This window comes from Saccopteryx bilineata, chromosome 9 (genome assembly GCF_036850765.1).
Source record: "Saccopteryx bilineata isolate mSacBil1 chromosome 9, mSacBil1_pri_phased_curated, whole genome shotgun sequence".
In the NCBI taxonomy this organism is placed as follows: Eukaryota; Metazoa; Chordata; class Mammalia; order Chiroptera; family Emballonuridae; genus Saccopteryx; species Saccopteryx bilineata.
In genome coordinates this window covers 6733645-6752592 of record NC_089498.1, presented here as the reverse complement: position 1 = coordinate 6752592, position 18948 = coordinate 6733645, and the positions used below count along the sequence as shown (strand labels likewise).

General features: G+C 45.6%; 1 protein-coding gene across 1 annotated transcript in view; it reads left to right on the top strand.

Moving 5' to 3' along the window:
* The first annotated feature begins 18880 nt into the window (after positions 1 to 18880).
* Positions 18881 to 18948, top strand: part of TOX3 (TOX high mobility group box family member 3) — a 110969-nt gene continuing 110901 nt past the window's right edge. Inside the window, exon 1 of the mRNA XM_066243610.1 lies at positions 18881 to 18915. The gene's annotated coding sequence lies outside the window, so the exon portion shown is untranslated. The remainder of the gene's footprint in view (positions 18916 to 18948) is intronic.

Below are 18948 nucleotides of genomic sequence, written 5' to 3'. Positions count from 1 at the left end.
ACGATCATCACAGTTTTTAATGGCTGCAAGTCACTAATTGACATTGTGGGGTTAGAAGAGGGTTTAGAGAGATCATGCAACCTTTCTTTTCATTTGACTGGTGAGGGCTCTGAAAATCAGACAGGTTGACAGTCGAAGGAGTTAAACCGTGGCCCCGAGGTCAGCATCTCTGTACCCCTTCTTACCCTTTCCTGTTTCTCCCTGGTGTGCCGCCTGTGACCTTCAGCCCGTTCAGTTCCTGCTTTGCTAAATACTTAGCACCTGCTATGTTCCAGGCACTGCTCGGGAAGGTCGTTATTTCCGTGACGTCGTCATTGTCACCTCACACACCCACGAGCGGTGTGTGGGAGCTAGCCTGAAACATCTCGTCACCAGCTCCTGCCCATCTCCAACCCCACCCACGTTCGGGGTACAACCTGCTGGCAGGCTGAAATCGGCCGTGCTGGGACTATTTACAGCACCCCAAATTGGCAAACACTCTACCAATCAAGATGATATATCTTTTTAATCTCCCAAAGAGTTGGTTGTTAAACATTGACCAGCACACACGGGACTAGGTCTTCAGTCACTTTCTCTTTCAGGCTGAGAGGGATTCCAGGGCCACGGCCCACGCGGACTACAGGTCTGTGTGTTCTCATTCATTGATTCACTAGCCCAGTACGTTGGTATGGCTCAACCACCATGTCACAGGCTCCATCTGCAGGAGGAAGCCCCTACTCTTTTCCGGACAACTGTTTCCATGCGGGGGGGTGGGGAGTGGCCTGGGGTTTCTAGATCTGATATTTTTAAAGAGAAACTAGCAATACGAATTTTTGTGTAGAATTTCCCAGTTTTTCAATGAGAACAGCAAATTTAAGAAATGTTAAAACTATCGCCTGGGCCCACCTAAACACATCTTTAAGTGCTGTTTGTCATGGGAGCCACACTTTGTCACCTCTGTTCTCATCCTAACAGAAGCATTTCCAGCAGTCAGGCTAGAGTTAAACAACCTGGAAACCCAGGCACCCACAGGGTACTACACCCTGTTCCCTGTGCCTATGGTGGTAAGTTTAAGGTGTGTGTCATTTAAAGTCTTCTGGGGGCTCTCCTGTGATGCCCACTTCTCTAGTCTCACACTGTACTCTCCACTAAGCCACACTGGCCTCCTTTCACTTTCTTGAACATCCCGTGATGCTTTCTGCCACAGGCCCTTTGTACATGCCGTTCCCTCTTCCTACAACACCGCATTTGCACCTCGTTAACTCAACACAAGGATAATTTGCTCAGGGGAATCTCCATTCTCCTAGACAAGCTCAAGTTCCTCTCACTTACCCTCTGTCATTACATTATTTTGCTTCTTTGTTGTATTGTGGTGGCCACAAAAGTATACTTCTGAGGTATCTTACTGAGGGGAACATTGCGGACTGACACCCCAGACTGCCGTACTCTGAATCCACTACCACCTGTCTCCTGACACAGGTAGTGTAACTATTCCCGTAACTGAGCACAGTAGGAATACTAAGTCAGGTCTGTCTGTGAGAGCGTGTGACCCTTCTGATGGGGACACTGGCTCTGGCAGCAGTTCCTCAGAACTACACCGCAGCCTAAGGCTGCCTGTCTCTCCCCTCCACGAATGCTTCACTGCCTGATGTCCCCCTAGGTCTTCTTCAGGCCCCCCCCCCCATTTTCACTCACAGATAAATCTCTTGCACATTTACTCTTGTCTTACTGTCTGCTGCTTAGGGGACCTGAACTAACACAAGCAACCTACTCTGGTAGTACATTTATATTTAGATGTGCAATTATTTGACAGATGCTTAGCTCTCAGATTAGGGGATGAGGGCAGGATCAGTTCAGGGATAGGTTTACGTCTGGGGGACCATTAAATCCCCATACTGACCACAAGGCCCAGCACACAGTAGGCACTCAGGAAACACCCGCTGGTCTGACAGATGAATGAAACGACTGGACATACGTGCATCCTGGAACCGGAAGTGATGGTGCAGGGTGTGCTTGCTCTAACTTCAGGGAGTACACGTTTCCGCATGGAAAGCAGAAACGGGGGAAAGAAGTAGATAAACAGAAGACAAGCTCGGCCAGTCTGAGCCGTCCACGTGGTGACCTAGGGAACTGGATCACAGTCTGGTGTTCTTGGGGGGCCCTCTGGCTCCTCCTTCCCCTCGGCCGTGGCAGTGGGTACCGGAGAGCACACTGAGTTCGGCCCGCAGACTAGTCCGTTCAAACCCTGTGTGCGGTGACGACCTCCGAAGCAGGAGGCAATGCCAGCCGTGGACAGAGGCGTGTTGAGACCGGACTGGCTTGAAGTCTCCGGTGACCCCGCTCGGCATCTTGGGCGAGTCGCTTCCTGTCTTCGGGTTTCCATGTTTCCCTCTGCACCACGAGGGGCGTGGCCTGGGGACTCTGAGCTACTCCTCGCCCGGACAACCCCGGATTCTACCAGGAGGGGACAGAGGTCGAGGGAGGGACGTCATCTCCTTTGATCCTCACTGTAGTCCCAGTACCTACCACCGTGCTGGGCACTGAAGAGGGTCTCCGTACGGCTTGCTAGAGTGAACTGATGAGACCACGAATGAAGGGAGCCTCCTCTTCCCCCTGGGTGCACCGCGTGTCGGGGCCCTAAGCAGGGCTGGTCGGCAAAGCAGGAAGCGGCTGTTTACCTTCGAGGGAGCGGCTGGGTAACGTGCCTGTGTACACAGCCATTTACCCGGGTGTCCAGAGGAGCCACTGAGAGACGGCGCATCTATCCCTGTCCTCCCGGTAATGACCCAGAAACCCCAGCTTGTCTCTCTGCCTTCGCTCCAGGCACTGCCCAAGTGGGGGCCTGTTTGTTTGTCTTCGTGTTCCTGACCTGCCTGGGCAGATGTACAGTAAAGACAATGGATCAGCTAGCTCCGTGAGAAGCCCGTAGGAGGGTTAAAAGACAAGAGTAACAAAATCAACTGTAACTATAGTTAAGTACATAGGGGAAACACAAAATAAAAAAGATCTAAACTACGATGTCAGAAACACAAAGCGTGAGAGAAGGGAAGTAAAAATGTAGCACTTTAAGAATGCCTTAGAACTTAAATGACTATATGCTTAAAATAGACTGCTATATATGTTGATATATATAAACCTCATGATAACCACAAACCAAAACCCTTCGAAATGCACACACACACACACACACACACAATAATAAGAAAGAGAAAGGAACTCAAACATAACACTAAAGAAAACCAGCAAACCACAAAGAAAGAGACCAAGAGAAGGAGAAGGGAAGGGAGAACTACAAAGAAAGCCAACAAACGATGAACAAGATGGCAGTAAGTACATACTTTTTAATAATTCCTTTAAATGTAAACAGACTAAATGCTCGCAAAAGAAGATGACAGGCCAATATCCCTGATGCACATAGATGTAAAAATTCTCAAAAAAATTTTAGCAAATTGAATTTAATAATACATTAAGAGGATTATACACCAAGATTGAATGAAATTTATTCCAAGGATATAAGGATGGTTTACTATTCTCAAGTAATTAACATGATACACTATATAAACAAAATGAAGGAGAAAAATCAGATAATTATATCAATATATGCAAAAAAATTTTTGATAAAATTCAGTATCCATTTATGATTTAAAAAAAAAAATCTCAACAAAGTGGGTATTGAGGAAACATACCTCAGAATAATAAAGGCAAATTCACTGCTCACATCATCCAAATAATAAAGGCTACGAATGGCGAATTCACTGCTCACATCATCCTCAACAGAGAAAATCTGAAAGCTTTTCTTCCAAGATCAGGAGCAAGACAAGGATGCCCCCTCTCACTAGTGTTATTTATTTATTTATTTATTTATCACTCTTAGCATTTTTATTCAACATAGTGTTGGAAGTACTAGTCACAGCAATCAGACAAGAAAAACAAAAAAAGTCATCCACATTGAGAAGAACTGAAATTGTCATTATTTGTAGATGGCATGATACTAGGCATAGAACACCTAAAGACTTGACCAAAAAACTATTAGAAATAATAAATAGCCTGACCTGTGGTGGCACAGTGGATAAAGCGTCAACCTGGAAATGCTGAGGTTGCCGGTTCAAAACCCTGGGCTTACCTGGTCAAGGCACATATGGAAGTTGATGCTTCCTGCTCCTCCCCCCTTCTCTCTCTCTCTTTCTTCTCTCTCTCTCTCTCTCTCTCTCCCCTCTCTATAATGAATAAATAAAATCTTTAAAAAAAAGAAATAATAAATTTGGTGAAGTTATAGGGTACAAAATTAACGTACAGAAATAGCTTGCATTTCTATATACTAGTGACAAACTCTCAGAGAAAGAAATTAAGAGAATCATCCCACTTAACAATTGCATCCAACATAATAAAATACCTAGGAACAAATTTAGCCAAGAAGATGAAAGATCTGTACTCTGAAAACTATGAGACATTGATGAAAAAAAAAATGAAGATGTCACAAACAAATGCAAACATATACCATGCCAATGGATTGGAAGAATAATAGTATTCAAACATTTATACTACCCAAAGCAATCTATAGAGTCAATGCAATCCTTACCAAAATACCAATGGCATCTTTTACAGAACCAGAACAAACAATCCTAAAATTGCCAGACCAATCTTGAGTAAAAGAACAAAAGGTATCATACTCCCTAAATTCAAATTATACTACAAAGCTATAGAATTTATGCTAAAATTCTACATACTATCATTTCTTTAAAGTATTAATTATGATTGTTTTAAAATCTATGTCTAACAACTCCAAAATCAGAACATTCTATTTCTTCACACATGTTTCAAATGACATGCCAGGTGTTGTGTACTGAAAAAATAATAATACAGTTTGGAACGCTGGGTAACTTTATTTTCTTACAAAAAAAAATTTGCTTTTACTTCTATCAAAATACATAGAGGCAAATTAGCTAATCCAAGCATGGGTTGAGTCTATTAAAACTAGATTTCGCTCTGGGAGGGCTCATTTATTTCTGGTTCACCCCTATCTCCAAGGTGTGGGCTTTTGTGGATGCCAACCAGAAACCTGGGGTGCTTATCATGGTCCCTATTCTTTACTAGATTCTAAACTCCCTCTGCTCCCCCACCCCCCTCAGTTCAGTAGGACTGTCAGAAGTACTGCCCAGATTCTCTGTTCACAGCCACTGCTTGCGAATCAGATAAAGACCTTAAGGGTTTAGTTGGGGGAGGGTTGGGGACAGAGTGTATGTTGAGCTAACCTCTTCACACTTACATTCCTTGAAATAAAAATATTAATAATTTAGCCTGACTAGGGGTGGTGCAGTGGGTAGAGTGTCAACCTGGGACACTGAGGTCCCAGGTTTGAAATCCTGAGGTTGCTGGCTTGAGCACAGGCTCATCAGGCAGGATCATCAACAAGACCCCAAAGACGCTGGCTTGAGCAAGGGGTCACTGGCTTGCTTTGAGCCCCCTGCTCAAGGCACATATGAGAAGCAATCAATGAACAACTAAAATGAAGTAACTATGAGTTGATGCTTCTCATCTCTCTCCTTTTCTCTCTCTCTCTTGCACTCTGCAAAAAATAATATGTAATAATAATATAATAAATTTGTTAGAATACACACAGAAATCTGAAAAAGGAGTCACCTAACCATTTACATTGGTTACCCAGTATGCAATATTTCGTTTTCTACACTTCTATACCACACATTTTTTTGTGATGTTTGGACTTCAATTTTCATTCCTTTATAAGGGAAAAATAATAAGGTTATTTCAAAAAAAAAATTAAAGAAATAAAAAAGGCATAGTAGACAAAGCAGCTGGAAAAGAATCTTGTCTTTATCTGTTTCCTAATTTGGGAAAGCGAAGCTTACAGAACACCCAGCTGCCCAGGGCGGGGTCGTATGGACCATGGTTACAAACGTGCTGTGTATTATAGTAGCCTCCCCTTCACTAGATACACTGCGGAGAGGCCTCTTGGTTCAGGATTTTCCAGGTTACTGAGTTACCTGGGGGGACCTGAAATTACTTACTGTTTCTTATGACATACTTAATCTGTAAACAGAAGGGAAACGAATGTTATAAGAATCTTCCAACTTTAAGAAAACATTTGCTTAGACAAACTAACTTTAGCGTGCAACTATGTAATTAAAAAGAACAAGAAGTTCTTAGCTACAGACCCATAGAGTGCTACAATTTATCTAAAGGCTCAATTTGAAACCTCCATTCTGTTGTTGCGCAAGTGAAGACGGAAATCCAAATGTGGTGCTTACGACTTCTCTGAGCTAATTTTCTTCTCCGTTCCTCTTAGGTTTCTAGTCCTTTATGATCATTTTGAGTCTGAATTTCTCTCTGTTAACTAACATTTCCATCATTTTGTCAACCAAAAATTCAGTAGGCCTGTCTTCCATGTCCTCATCTAGGTTATTTATTACAAATATTGGAAAAATAAAAATAATCAGCATCAAGGGCAGACTGAAATGAGGCTTTCCCAAAGACTGCTCTGCAGGTTGTCAATAATAAATCAACCTCACCTTTTGTGAGTGATCGTTCAATCTACCTCAAATCCACCTGGCTGCAGTATAAATTTATCCACATTCCCCCTTCCTCTAGAGCCAGCACAGATTTTATTCCTATTCAAATCATCTCCTTGGCGACCTAACTTAGAGACCCTAAGAGTTCGCCCTTATGTACCTGACCGCGTTAGAATGGACCAAGGGTGGGGAAACGGGGCCGACTGGACTTCCTATCTTAAGAATGTTAGTCAAGAGTTCATATGAGAGTCGGCCTTAAAATTTTTCATCACAAGGAAAAAAAAAAAAAAAAGGAACCAGGTGAAGTGCTGCATGTTAACTGAACTGATTGTGGGAATCGTTTTGCAATACAGCCATGGATCAAATCATTATGTTGTCCACCTAAAACTTATGCCATGTTATTTGTTAATTATATCTCAATCAATCCCGAAACAATAACAAAGATAGGCCTGGCGCCCGAGTCTGTGAGCCGTTGGGAGCCAAAAAGAAGGGTCATGTGTCTTAGAGGCTGAGGCCACCATGGTGGGGCACCCATGATGGACCTTGGGCAGCAGAGGAGTGGGGGGCTGGTCTGTAGGGAGAAAGGAGCAAAGCAGTTACGAGCGGTTATATGAAATAGAAAGTTGAGACCAGAAAGAGAGAAACACAAAGAGATCAGCCGCCTGTTGGCTTCCCACTTCCCATGAGGTCTAACTTGATAAGCTACGCTTTGATTTTGTGGGGTTTTTTGTAGTTTTAAAATAAACTCCCCCATTTTGGGGGGGCTTGAACAACTGTTATGAGCTGAACTGTTGTTTTCTTCAAAATTTATATGTTGAAACCCTAACCTTCAGAATTTGACTGTATTTAGAGATAGGGCCTGTGACGAGGAGATTAAGCTAAAATGAGGCTATTAGGGTGGGCCCTGGTCCAACCTGACTGGTGTCCTCAGGAGAAGAGGCAATGGGGACAGAGACAGAGACACTGAGAATGTGAAAGCACAGAGGGATGGCCCTGAGAAGAGGCAGCCGGAAGGTGGCCGCGTGCCAGCCACGCAGAGAGGTCTCAGGAACAGCCCACTCTGGCAGCACCTGGATCGGGGGCTTCCCTGCCTTCGGATGATGAGAAAATAGATTCTGTTGTTGAAGTCCCCCAGTCCGTAGTATTCTGTACAGCATCCCTGGAAAACTCATGTAGCAAGTTTAAGTGGGTTTCAGTGCTTTCTGTGCCTGTAACAGAAAACTTAGACTGAATTAGAGCAAGGGAGGAGAATATATGTTCTTCACATAACTAGAAATCAGAAGGGAAGGAGCTGCAGGGTGGCTTATTTCAGCAACTCAGGACGTTAGCCAGGGTCTATTCTTCCCATGTGTCTGCCCCACTGTTCTCTTCTAAGTGTGTCAGCTCTGACTTCCGACTAGAGCTTTGCTCGCTGACAGGATGGCTGCAACATTTCCAGACACGCCGTTGTCCAGAAGATGAAGTTATGATGCAGTCTTGAGAGTTTACCTTCAAGAACAAGGAAAGCCGTAGAAGCCCTCCTGGTCTCCTTTGCACGTGTCTCATTGACGAGGAATGCATCACAGCCAGAGACTAAACTGATCACTGGCTGTGGGAATGGGGCCATCCTGACAGGATCTATCCTGGAGACACAGGGCCCCATGGAAGAGGGTGGGGGCTACATAAAATGGAGACGGGTTGAGCGGGAAGAATGAGTGATGAACCTGGAGTGGGTGAGCAACAGGCCCTCTTCCAGTGCTCCCTAGACAGCGCCTGCACGTGCCAGTTTACCATGGAAAATTTTGACAAATGGGTTCCTGAAACAGAGATGCTTTCTTTTTTTTCTTTTTTTCTTTTTTTTCATTTTTCTGAAGCTGGAAACGGGGAGAGACAGTCAGACAGACTCCCGCATGCGCCCGACCAGGATCCACCCGGCACGCCCAGCAGGGGCGACGCTCTGCCCACCAGGGGGCGATGCTCTGCCCATCCTGGGTGTCGCCATGTTGCGCCCAGAGCCACTGTAGTGCCTGGGGCAGAGGCCACAGAGCCATCCCCAGCGCCCGGGCCATCTTTGCTCCAATGGAGCCTTGGCTGCGGGAGGGGAAGAGAGAGACAGAGAGGAAAGCGCGGCAGAGGGGTGGAGAAGCAAATGTGCGCTTCTCCTGTGTGCCCTGGCCGGGAATCGAACCCGGGTCCTCTGCACACTAGGCCGACGCTCTACCGCTGAGCCAACCGGCCAGGGCGAGATGCTTTCTTTAATATCACTCCTCTGAGCTGTCAGTCAGTTCAGATACATGATCAAGGGCCAACCCAAAATAAATTTAGATTTTCATATTTTTATCATCCTACACAATTTACAAATTTTGGTATGCATTCTCTCATCTGCTTCTGATAACAGTTTTACAAACACGGGAAACCGACGCAGAAGACACGAAATGATTTGTTCAAGAGCACACGATGCTTACTCCTGTAACAGTGGGGAAAGAACAAAGGGACACATGTCAAGGAGTAGTGGTCGATTAGATCAGACATACAAGGTAGCAAAGTCATAGGCATCTAGGTCAGATCGTGAGGTTCCTGAAAGTCAAGGGGAGGAGGTGGAAACTGATTAGCTGTACAGGAAGATCCTACTCTGAGGAGTGATGGAATGCAATGACATTTCAGGAAGGTTGGCCAACCATTGGTTTCCAGAAACAGTTCAGAGGTGGCTTAACTAGATAGCATATAGAAACCAGGCTCAACTGGGGGATTCATTTATCTTCTTTCAACTAATGTTCGTTGAGCATATACCCTACGGGCCCTGTATTTAGCTGTGGGGATCAGGAAAGGAACAGGACAGGGGTGGTGCCTAACCTTGAGCCAGTTCAAGTCAGAGGACCTGAACTGATCAAGCTAGTCTATGCCGCAGTAACAAATAGGCACTGATCTCTCATGGCTCAACATCATAAACACTCACACACACACTCACCCATATACATATATGGAGGATGCATACAAGTTCTCAGTTGTCTCAGACCGGAAGGGACACATGTCTGCTCACAGTCCAGTGGCCAGAGCTGGTCACATGACCCTCACCCAATGAATGGCAAGAACGATTAGGAGATACATGATGGGAGGTAGGGTGGAACATGAACATTTCATAAACAGTAACTCTCTCTGACACAAGATTTTACAAAGACTATCTCAGATAAAGATTTGTTTCTTCTTTTTCTTTTTTTTCCTCACTTACAAAGCTCTGTTACAAAGGAGTGGTTATATAAGCATCATTTTAATGGCAACTTCCGCTGAAGGAGACAAAGTATTGTATCATCCTTGCTTTCAGACTGTGGGTATCCCAGGCGATAAAGAATAACAAATCGATACTGGAGAAAGGTAACATTTTTACTTCTTTGCCCTGCAGTGAGGCAGTAGGAAGAAGTCTCAACCTCACAGCTCTCCTCTGTGCTGCTTTTGTGTCTTTAAGCGAGTTCTTTAACCTCTGAGAGCCCACTGCTTCTACTTAAAGGAGTGCTATCTACCTCAGAAGGATGTCATGAGGATTAAAATATAGTACGTGTATATATGCAAATACTTACATTGCATTACAACAGGCACACAGTATACACTCATTGAATATTAAAAGAGGCTGCTGTGTCCAAATCAAAGCCAATCTGAGATCAGAACACAGCGTGTATTCCGCATCATCCTCCATGTAGCCTCCTGCGGCACAGCTAACTGGGTTGCTTGGCCTTCAAAACCCCACAGTGCGTTCACCTCTCATCCTGCCTGCTCCTTCTTACCACCCCGGCACCTCGTTCACCAACTTTGTCTCTTCAACACTCCCTCTCCAGCTCAACAACTGTGGTCTGAGAATTTTGATGTCTCCAAAAAAAAAAACAACAACAACAACAACTTCCCCCACATCATCATTAATTGCATCATTTCAAAATATTGGTGGACCCTCCCCACCGTCCTTTCTGCCCCGTTGCCATCGGACTTGCTTTGCCCAGAGGAAAGTGAGTGGACGTGATGTGAGCAGAAGCTTCGAGACCCGCCGCACGCTTCCGCTACGTTCTTTCCCTTTGCCACAAGGCCCGACGGCAGCTTCTGTTCCGGCTCTGGTCCTGAAATAAAAATACGGAACGGGGTAGCAGCTGGCTGGAAGTAGACAGGAATGAGGACGAGAAGTGCTCCTTCGAGGTGGTAATCCGCTAAGATAATAGGGGTTATTTGTTACTGCGGGACAATCTACCCAAGAGATGGCTGATACAACCCCATATTCCCACATACATGACCTCTTCTTTTTAACAACTGTGTTCAAAACCTGCACCCCCTAGGACATTTTTCATCCCTCTTACCTGTCCCCCCCCCAAAAAAAAACTTTCTACTTTCAAATGCCTTCTCCATGACGCCTTCCCTGATTATCCCGACATAGTCACCTCTGCCTCTATGAGTGACAGCACACATGGTTTCTGTAATATCTGTAAATCAGTGTTTGCTGACCACGTTAGGGAGGGTATGTTTCTCCCGTGGCACTGATTACAGAATTTCATGATTGTACTTTCTCCATGTCCTGTAATGTCTAGTGTGGATAGGGACCCCTCCCCCATTTCAGCACCACGTTCCCTGGAAGACAGAGTAAAAAGTTGTTGGACAATAAATGACATGAGTTTTAGTTCTGAGTACGATGGGATGATGCTCTTCCAGCTCTCTCTCCCATTGAGCTTGGCTACAGCACTTGGTAATCCAGGCACACTGTGGGGACTCATCTGGAGATCATTCTAGATTAAGAGAGCCCAGTCTTGCAGGAAAACAGTAGCTGACGTGTGTCGTTGGACCACGGAATGGGTTTCCTTAGATCAGTGCAATGCAAAGACTTCTGAAGCCCCTTTCCCTGGGTCTAACTGTTCACCGGAAGGTTGGACCTTTGGTGGCTATAATTTTGGTGTTGCCGATGTCGCTGTAAGTATGTGACCAACAAGGGTTCGTAGGGATTCCTCCAGATGTATGGCTGTGTCATGCCCAGTGAGGGCCAGGGAGAGGACAGACACAGGCTCACAAAGACAGACAGCAGGCTCAGCCCCTCTCAAGGTTGAGGAGCAGGGAGAGAGAAGTGAAGAGATTAAACAACAACAACAACAAACCTTATAAACACAGACAACAGTATCGTGATTCCAACTGTATGGAAGGCAGGTGGCGGCAGGAAGAAGAGGGGAAAGGGGGATAAATGGTGACGGAAGGAGGCGTGACCTTGGGTGGTGACCACACAATGCAATACATAGATGATGTGTTATAGAGTTGTACACCCGGAACCTCTATAATTTTATTAACCAATGTCACCTCAATAAATTCAATAAAAATTTTTAAAGTCATATAACAATAGAGAAAGTTGGGGAGAGGCACGTGGTGAAGACCCATGGCTCGGAAGGACAAGCTGAGGCAGGACGGTTTGTCACACCTTGGGGGTGGTGGCGGGGGGTGTGCACCTGTCATCTGCCTACCTTATGAAGTGGGCTTCATTTTATAGTGAAATAGATACTTTGAGAAACAGTAGAGGGTCCTTCTTTAAAAAAAACCCCAAAACTAAACATTTATTTACCCCTGGGGGAAAAAGAAACAGTTAAACACACAGTACCATTGGACAGACAGAACAATAAGCCATAGCTTGCGAGGGGAAAACATCAGATTTGGGCATTAAGGTCTAGAAGACTCAAGGACACTCATGACATATGCTGTGGGTGAACAGCGAGGGAACCAAGGAGAGAAGGCAGTCGGTGGCGGTGGAGGCCAGCCTCAGGACTAGGGACGCCAGGGAGGAGGGTGTCTTTGTTTAACAAACTCTCTACCTCAAGAGGTTTCAACCAGGCATGGATTCTCAAGAGCCTTCCACCATTTCCTGTCTGCTCTGGGTTTCCAGGGGGTGTGGGCTGGGGTAAGTGGAGGAAGAGCATGGTGGTGCAATTTCATCGCACACCTCTAGGGGGCGCTGTCCACACTGCATTTACAGAACAGAAGACAGTTGGGTTCTCCTTTCCTGCAAGTAGCTTTGGCAAAGAGGAAACATGTTTTCCCTGAACTGCTTGTCAATACGATATACTTAATCATTTTTCAGTTCCCAGAGCCATAATTTGAAAACTTTAATATTCTTTTCCTCATCGTGTTGTTGACACAGGGCACCCTGTGTAGATCAAACCAAACGAATTTTACCTGCTGGCCTTAATAAGAAAAAGCTCTTTTGCTAACTAGTCCCTCTTTCTTTTTAGAAGAGCACAAATCCTCTCGTCTAACTGGTAAAACATTTAATATTTTGGATATGAGGTTTTCACGACCATTCAGAAGTCGGGCCACGTGGACAATGGGAACCGCCGGACTATTGTTCATTGGCCGCAAAGCCATGAGGTGGCTCTTTCTCCCGGGTCAAGAGGTCAAGCCCCACAGCATTAATTTTGCTGAGTTCCTTTGTTATAAATAACAAACAAGGTCATTTATTTTCATTTTCGTGTTTCTAATTGCATGCATCGGCTCCCAGGATGAACTCCATAAACAGGTGGCTGGAATGCTGGGGAGAAAGCTTGAAACGCTTCCAGAAAACCGGGCAGGTCCCACTCTGGCAAAACAGTTTGATGAGTTGGAGATTTCGTCACTGCAGGATGCGCACCTGGACGATTACTGGAAAAGCAAACACTCATCTGTTTGGCAAGCAGAGATCTATGTAAATGAAGAAGGGAGATTATTTTGCTGCTAGTTCTTGGCGGTTCTGTGATCAAATGCAATTGTTCCCCATTTCTTAAGAAGTACCACCATCTTTATGAGACTTCAGGGCCTCTCTCTCGTATTGTTACAATGTTATGGTTGTATGGTTATTAAAAATAACATGCCCTGTAAATGAAAGCCTAGAAACACGGGGGCTTATCGAAGAAAGGATGTCACCAGAGGCTCTAACTAGGAGAGATTTTTATGGGCAAGGGTGCCTAGATCCATCATGAAGGGTATAATTAATATCTGCCTAATGATGTTGTCTCCTTAATGCCTCTACAGCCATCCCTTGGTGAAGAATAAAAATAGACTGGCCCCCACCCATCCCTAAGAGAGGACTGGGTCCTCAGCTTCCTTGTTCTGCAACATTGTCCTTGCCGGAAGGAAGCCCTCTGAGCTTTTCACTCGGGTATAAACCCCCTCCCCCATCACTGCCTTTGTCTCTTTGGGGGAGAGTGAAAAAAAAAAATCTCTTTTACTTGAGCAAAATACCTAGTATTTGTTTCTGGATTGTAATTATAAACTTCATTGTACATTTTCCCTGGCTTTGATGCTTATCTTAAAGAGTTCAGTGAAAATAAATTGTTTTTATGAAAGCAGAGAGAAACCATTTGATAAACACGCTGTCTCTGAAAATTGTTCCTGCGAAAGAGGTCATTCTTTCACTTTAAAAGAAATAGAATATATTTCAGAAAACGGGCAGGACCACAATTTAGGATTTCTGTGAATACAGGATATCTATTTTTTTAGGGCAGGATGGAAACACGCTGAAAATTGCGCACCTCCTGACTGTGTTGAGTGTATTGGTTTTCAAAATAGCTTTCTCGAAGCGCTACTTAGGTCACAAGTAAACGCGTGCTGCCCTTCATATTTCTGGGAATGAACTCTTGGCTCAGTCCTTTCTTGCTACTAGGATTTGGGGGGGGGTGTCCATTCCATAATTACTACATATCTGTCAGAACCGATGGGTGTATCTATTCTGAGTAGGAGTAACAGTCACCTGGGAAAATGATTCGTTTTCTAGAGCTTTTCTTGTGCGTGATTGCACAGAGACCAAGATGGCCAGAATGAACTCTAGTAAGATGAGATTCACCTTCATGCACATAACTGAATATGCATTTATTATCATGCACAGAAAGTTTGCTTATTTTCCCCCCCATTTTCTCAGGTTTCTGCATTTTCCCACCTAAGTAAACATATCAAAACAGCCCACATTTCCAGACCAGAAAAGTCTGCGTCCATTGCCAATGAAAACCAACAATGACAATGGTGGGGAATTTTGTTTTTCTTTTTTTCACGAGGTCATTCCCTTGTGGAACTCTCTCCTGGTGGTTAGTTTTTGAGTCTGTGCTGGAGACTTGTAATGATGAGGGCCCCAAGGTCAGAACGCTACCTCTGCCGGGTGGTGAATGTGCACTGTCGTGAGAGAGCCTGCGTCAGTCTTGACGTGGTTTTATCTGCATATGACTTAGACTCTGAACGTGAATTGGTGGTTCTCTGACACGGAACTCTCTTAAGTTTCACGGAGATGAGTTGTGCAGGTACAAAGAATCCGCGCTGCAGAGAAACGCTAGGCTTTAGCCCAGGAAGTGAAATTCCGGTATAAAAACCAAATACGAGACGTTTCACCCATAGCATGCATTAGCCGTTACTATGGGAATAGAGGAGAAGAAACGTGAGTAGCTCTGGCCTTGTTAATTGCCATTTGGAGTTGCTGTTAATTTGGCTACATTGCATATTGCAAGCAGAGATCATAATATTTGGATAGGACTTTTCATCACCCAAACTCAAGAAAATTAAACCGCATCTAGTACTTAATAGTATCCTCATCTCCTCTGGGAAAGCAGGACACAGAGGAGGGAGTTCAGTGGCTCTTCCTAGATCCCTAAAAGTGGGGGTCCCAGTACGATCTTTGGTTATATTAACTCGGCAGTTTCGACGCAGTTCTCATGCGGACTGTCTTGTTTCATTTGGAGCCTGTTAAAATAAAGAAATAAAGTTTTTCAGAGTTCTGTCAAGATGTAAAATAGTTTTCCCATTACAGTTTGTGTATTTTTTATCTCTCATTTTTAAAAGAGATTCTTGGATGATATTGACTATTCACTTAGAAACATCAGGCTAATAAGATAAGAGTTTTGACCCAAATCATAGGAAATCCCTACAGGAGTTTTCTCCTGCCCAGAAGTTGCATTTTGGCTGCATAACTTATTCTTGTGCTGCCTTTCTAAATCAATACCTGTTAGCACGGCTCAGCATAAACTCAGAGCAAGTTTAAGATACGTTCTCCACAATGCCAGGCTGACGCGGTACAAAGGGAACCTTTGCCTCTGGTATTCCAGAAACAAAATTGCTGACAGGCTGAAAAAGGTGACCCTTTCAGATGACAAACAGCATGATGGTTACAACTGCATTTATATTTTTAAGGCCTCCTTCTAAAGTTTTCCATGGATGGTCTTCAAATCCACGGGACCCCTCCAAACGAGAGGGTATTTATTCGGAATGCAACGGGGAGTTTAATCGGGTCAGCTCTAAATGAAACAACATGTAATTCCAGTGTGAGTGCATACGAAGGGTCCAGGACAGCAGGACGCCAAAGGCCCCCGACACCCCTTCCGCACCCTATGTGTTTGTGTGTATCCGAATCAGCGGTCCTGGGTCCGCCCTTCCCGAACCTCCCCTTAACCAGGCTCCCTGGGGAAGATACTCCGAGATTACAACATTGTTTCTCCCCTCCCCCCTTTCCTTTGCTCCCTTCCCATTTTTTCCTTTCTTAAACAAATATTTATTTATTTATTTATTGCAAACCACCCAAGTATCAAGCATGGTCCAGGGTTCTTGAGATGGAGCCATCGTCCAGGCGGGGCGCTGAACAGCGTGTCCTGCCCCCTGCCCTCCCTCGAGCTTGGTATCCAATCCCCAGTCCCAGGGAGGCACAGAGCCAGGCATCCCTCACGGACGTGTGTATGTGAACTGGCTCATCAGGACTGTTTCTCTCAGTAGCAGTACCTGAGGCGGGACAGGACCTCCAGGCGAATGCAGGCGACAGGGCATGTGTACACGTGCCTGTGTATGTGTGTGTATGTGAGAGTGTGTGTGTGCACGTGTGTGTGCACACACGTGTACAGTGTGCAAGTCAAAGTCTCCTTTGAGGCTTCTATGTGTGTCATCTGAGGATCCTCTTTCTCATGCTCAGGTGCCTTAAACAGTGTTTGGCACAGAGCGGTCACTGCCAAATAGTTACCAAGTGCCCGGAGACTGACTATGGGCAAAATCCAGGAAGTCAGCCATCTTTCCAAATGACCTGTTTCTGTTCTAGTAATTGTTACATGCTAAGGGCCTCAACAGAACGTATCTCCAGAGGAATCACAGTTTCTTCTCTCCCTCTTTATTCAAGATCTACACTCTGAGTTTTTGCTTACTTTACCTCCTAAATCAGGTGTCCCCAAACTACAGCCCACGGGCCTCATGCGGCCCCCTGAGGCCATTTATCTGGCCCCCTGCCGCACTTCCGGAAGGGGCACCTCTTTCATTGGTGGTCAGTGAGAGGAGCACTGTATGTGGCGGCCCTCCAACGGTCTGAGGGACAGTGAACTGGCCCCCTGTGTAAGAAGTTTGGGGATCCCTGTCCTAAATCATCATCATCATAGAAGATTCACTGAGGGCAACTGTTTCCTCCCAAAGGCATTTGCATCTGGACAGGGAGGGGGCTTTTTAAGGGGAAGCCTTTCCCAAAACGATGGCCAAGAGGTGGCATTGGATGGGACCCTGTGTCTTTTATTCCTGGGAGCTCCCTGGGAGGCTCCCTTCAGTTTTCCAGGCCCCACAGCACAACATTCAGTGCAACGAACACATCAGCCCACATGCAGTTCCTGGTCTCACAGCCAGTGGGCTTTCCACTGAGAGTGTCTGGGTTCCTGATCCTCGGCAGGTCTGGTCTCTCTGTAACTTTGATTACCCTTCCCTTCATCCTCTGTAATCAAACTCAGATTGCCCCCAGACACACGACAGACCGAGCGGATGAGGAATGTGAGTGTGCCAGGAAAAACTCCGTTTCCCAGGCTTTTGGGCTCCTTTTAGCAACTCTCGAAGAAAACAAAACAAAACAAAACTAATTTCTTTCTTGGTACCTCCCGACCAGCAGGCTGTTTTCTCCTGCGGCCAGATGCTGCACTCTACACCATTGTTAAATACTAATAGTGAGACTTAAAAGATGTTCTCTTGCGAGACAACAGGTGGCCACTGCAACCTCCAGCTCTGATTGGTGGAAAGGCCACAGGCGTGCCCAGTGGCCCAGAGAAAGGGCCTCCACTTCTGCGTTTCAAGAACCTGCTCTATGGGGTGTTGTCCTGATAATATCTCAGCTCACTGCCAATTTGTGCGACCCGCTGGGCCATTAGGGAGCTCCACTGGGTTGTCAGCGTTAAATTGAGACTCCGGAGGGGAGACCAAAGCTTTTTTGGGGGTGGGGGTATCCTCGTCAACCCAGGGACAATGTGAGCAGTTGTTCCATTCCTGAATACACGCTGCTCTCTCCCGCCATCTCCAAGTAAAACGTTTCTGCTAAGAGAAGAGCAGATACACAAACTTTCACCTAATTGAAGTTTATTTTTCCTGGTTGGTTTCAAAAAAATAATATTGGGAGAAGATATATACACAGGTGTCTCCAAGCGCAAGTGCCCGCTTTGGAGAACAGAAGAGATGCAAACCCCTTGTGATGCTTGTTTGACAAAGTTCAGGCCCTGGGCCAGCAAGTGGTGACAGTGGGACACAGCCTTAGTGTCAGGTAAAAACATCTGTACATTTCACCCTTCTGGTTGAAGTACCTCCGAAATCACCCAATTGGGGAGGGGGCTGTCTGGCAGGGGTGGAGGGAGCTGTTCCCTTACTCCTTTAGTTTTTCTGGCTGGTCGAACAATTCAAATGACACACAGCAGATTAACTGGAGAAAATCAAATGTTAATATGTGTGTGGGGGGAATTCACATAAGCATGGAAAAGCCAAAGACAGTGAGGCAAAATGAGGAATATATGTCATTTTGGAGAACAGGAGAGGGAGGCAGGCAAACATTTGGGAAGTTCTTGCAGGGCCACCCGGAGACAATGGGACAGAGGAACGGACATTTTGCTCGGATGCCTCCAGTCTGCCAACACTCACTGCCTAGGCTCTGGGGTGCCTATGCTCAGGCTCCCTTCCCGAAGGAAATTGTTCTTAGTCTCTTTAGGCAGGTAAGAAGGAGGCACGAACACTCTTCCTGAGTTTGTTGGGCTTTCATTGTTTTCAGCTCGAAATAATCTGCAGGTTCCGGGGACAGGGCAAATCTCAAAACCTCTCCCTGAATGTTCTCAACTATGTAGTATAGAAGTCCCCTGCTTGGCCAAGGCTGGGAACCAAACTCACCAATTAACCTGAGGCAATCAATCTGGGCCGGGCCGGGCTGGGCTGGGGGGTGGGGGTGGGGGTGGGGGTGGAAACGTAGCTTTAAAGAAACAGCAAGAAATGAAGAGGGGGTAGGTGAGTGCAGTGTAAGGACCCTGAGCCTTTAGGAAAGTGGGAACATTTTCTCCCAGAGCAGTGAACGATCCGCCTAGATCCAGTTACTCAAATGCCTTCCGAATACAAACAAGAGCGAAGGAAACACGAAGGGAACCGACACGTGGCTACCCCCGGAAGCCTCAAGTCTGCCTACCTGTGAGAGGTCAGGCCCCGATACCCTACCACAGGTGTCCGT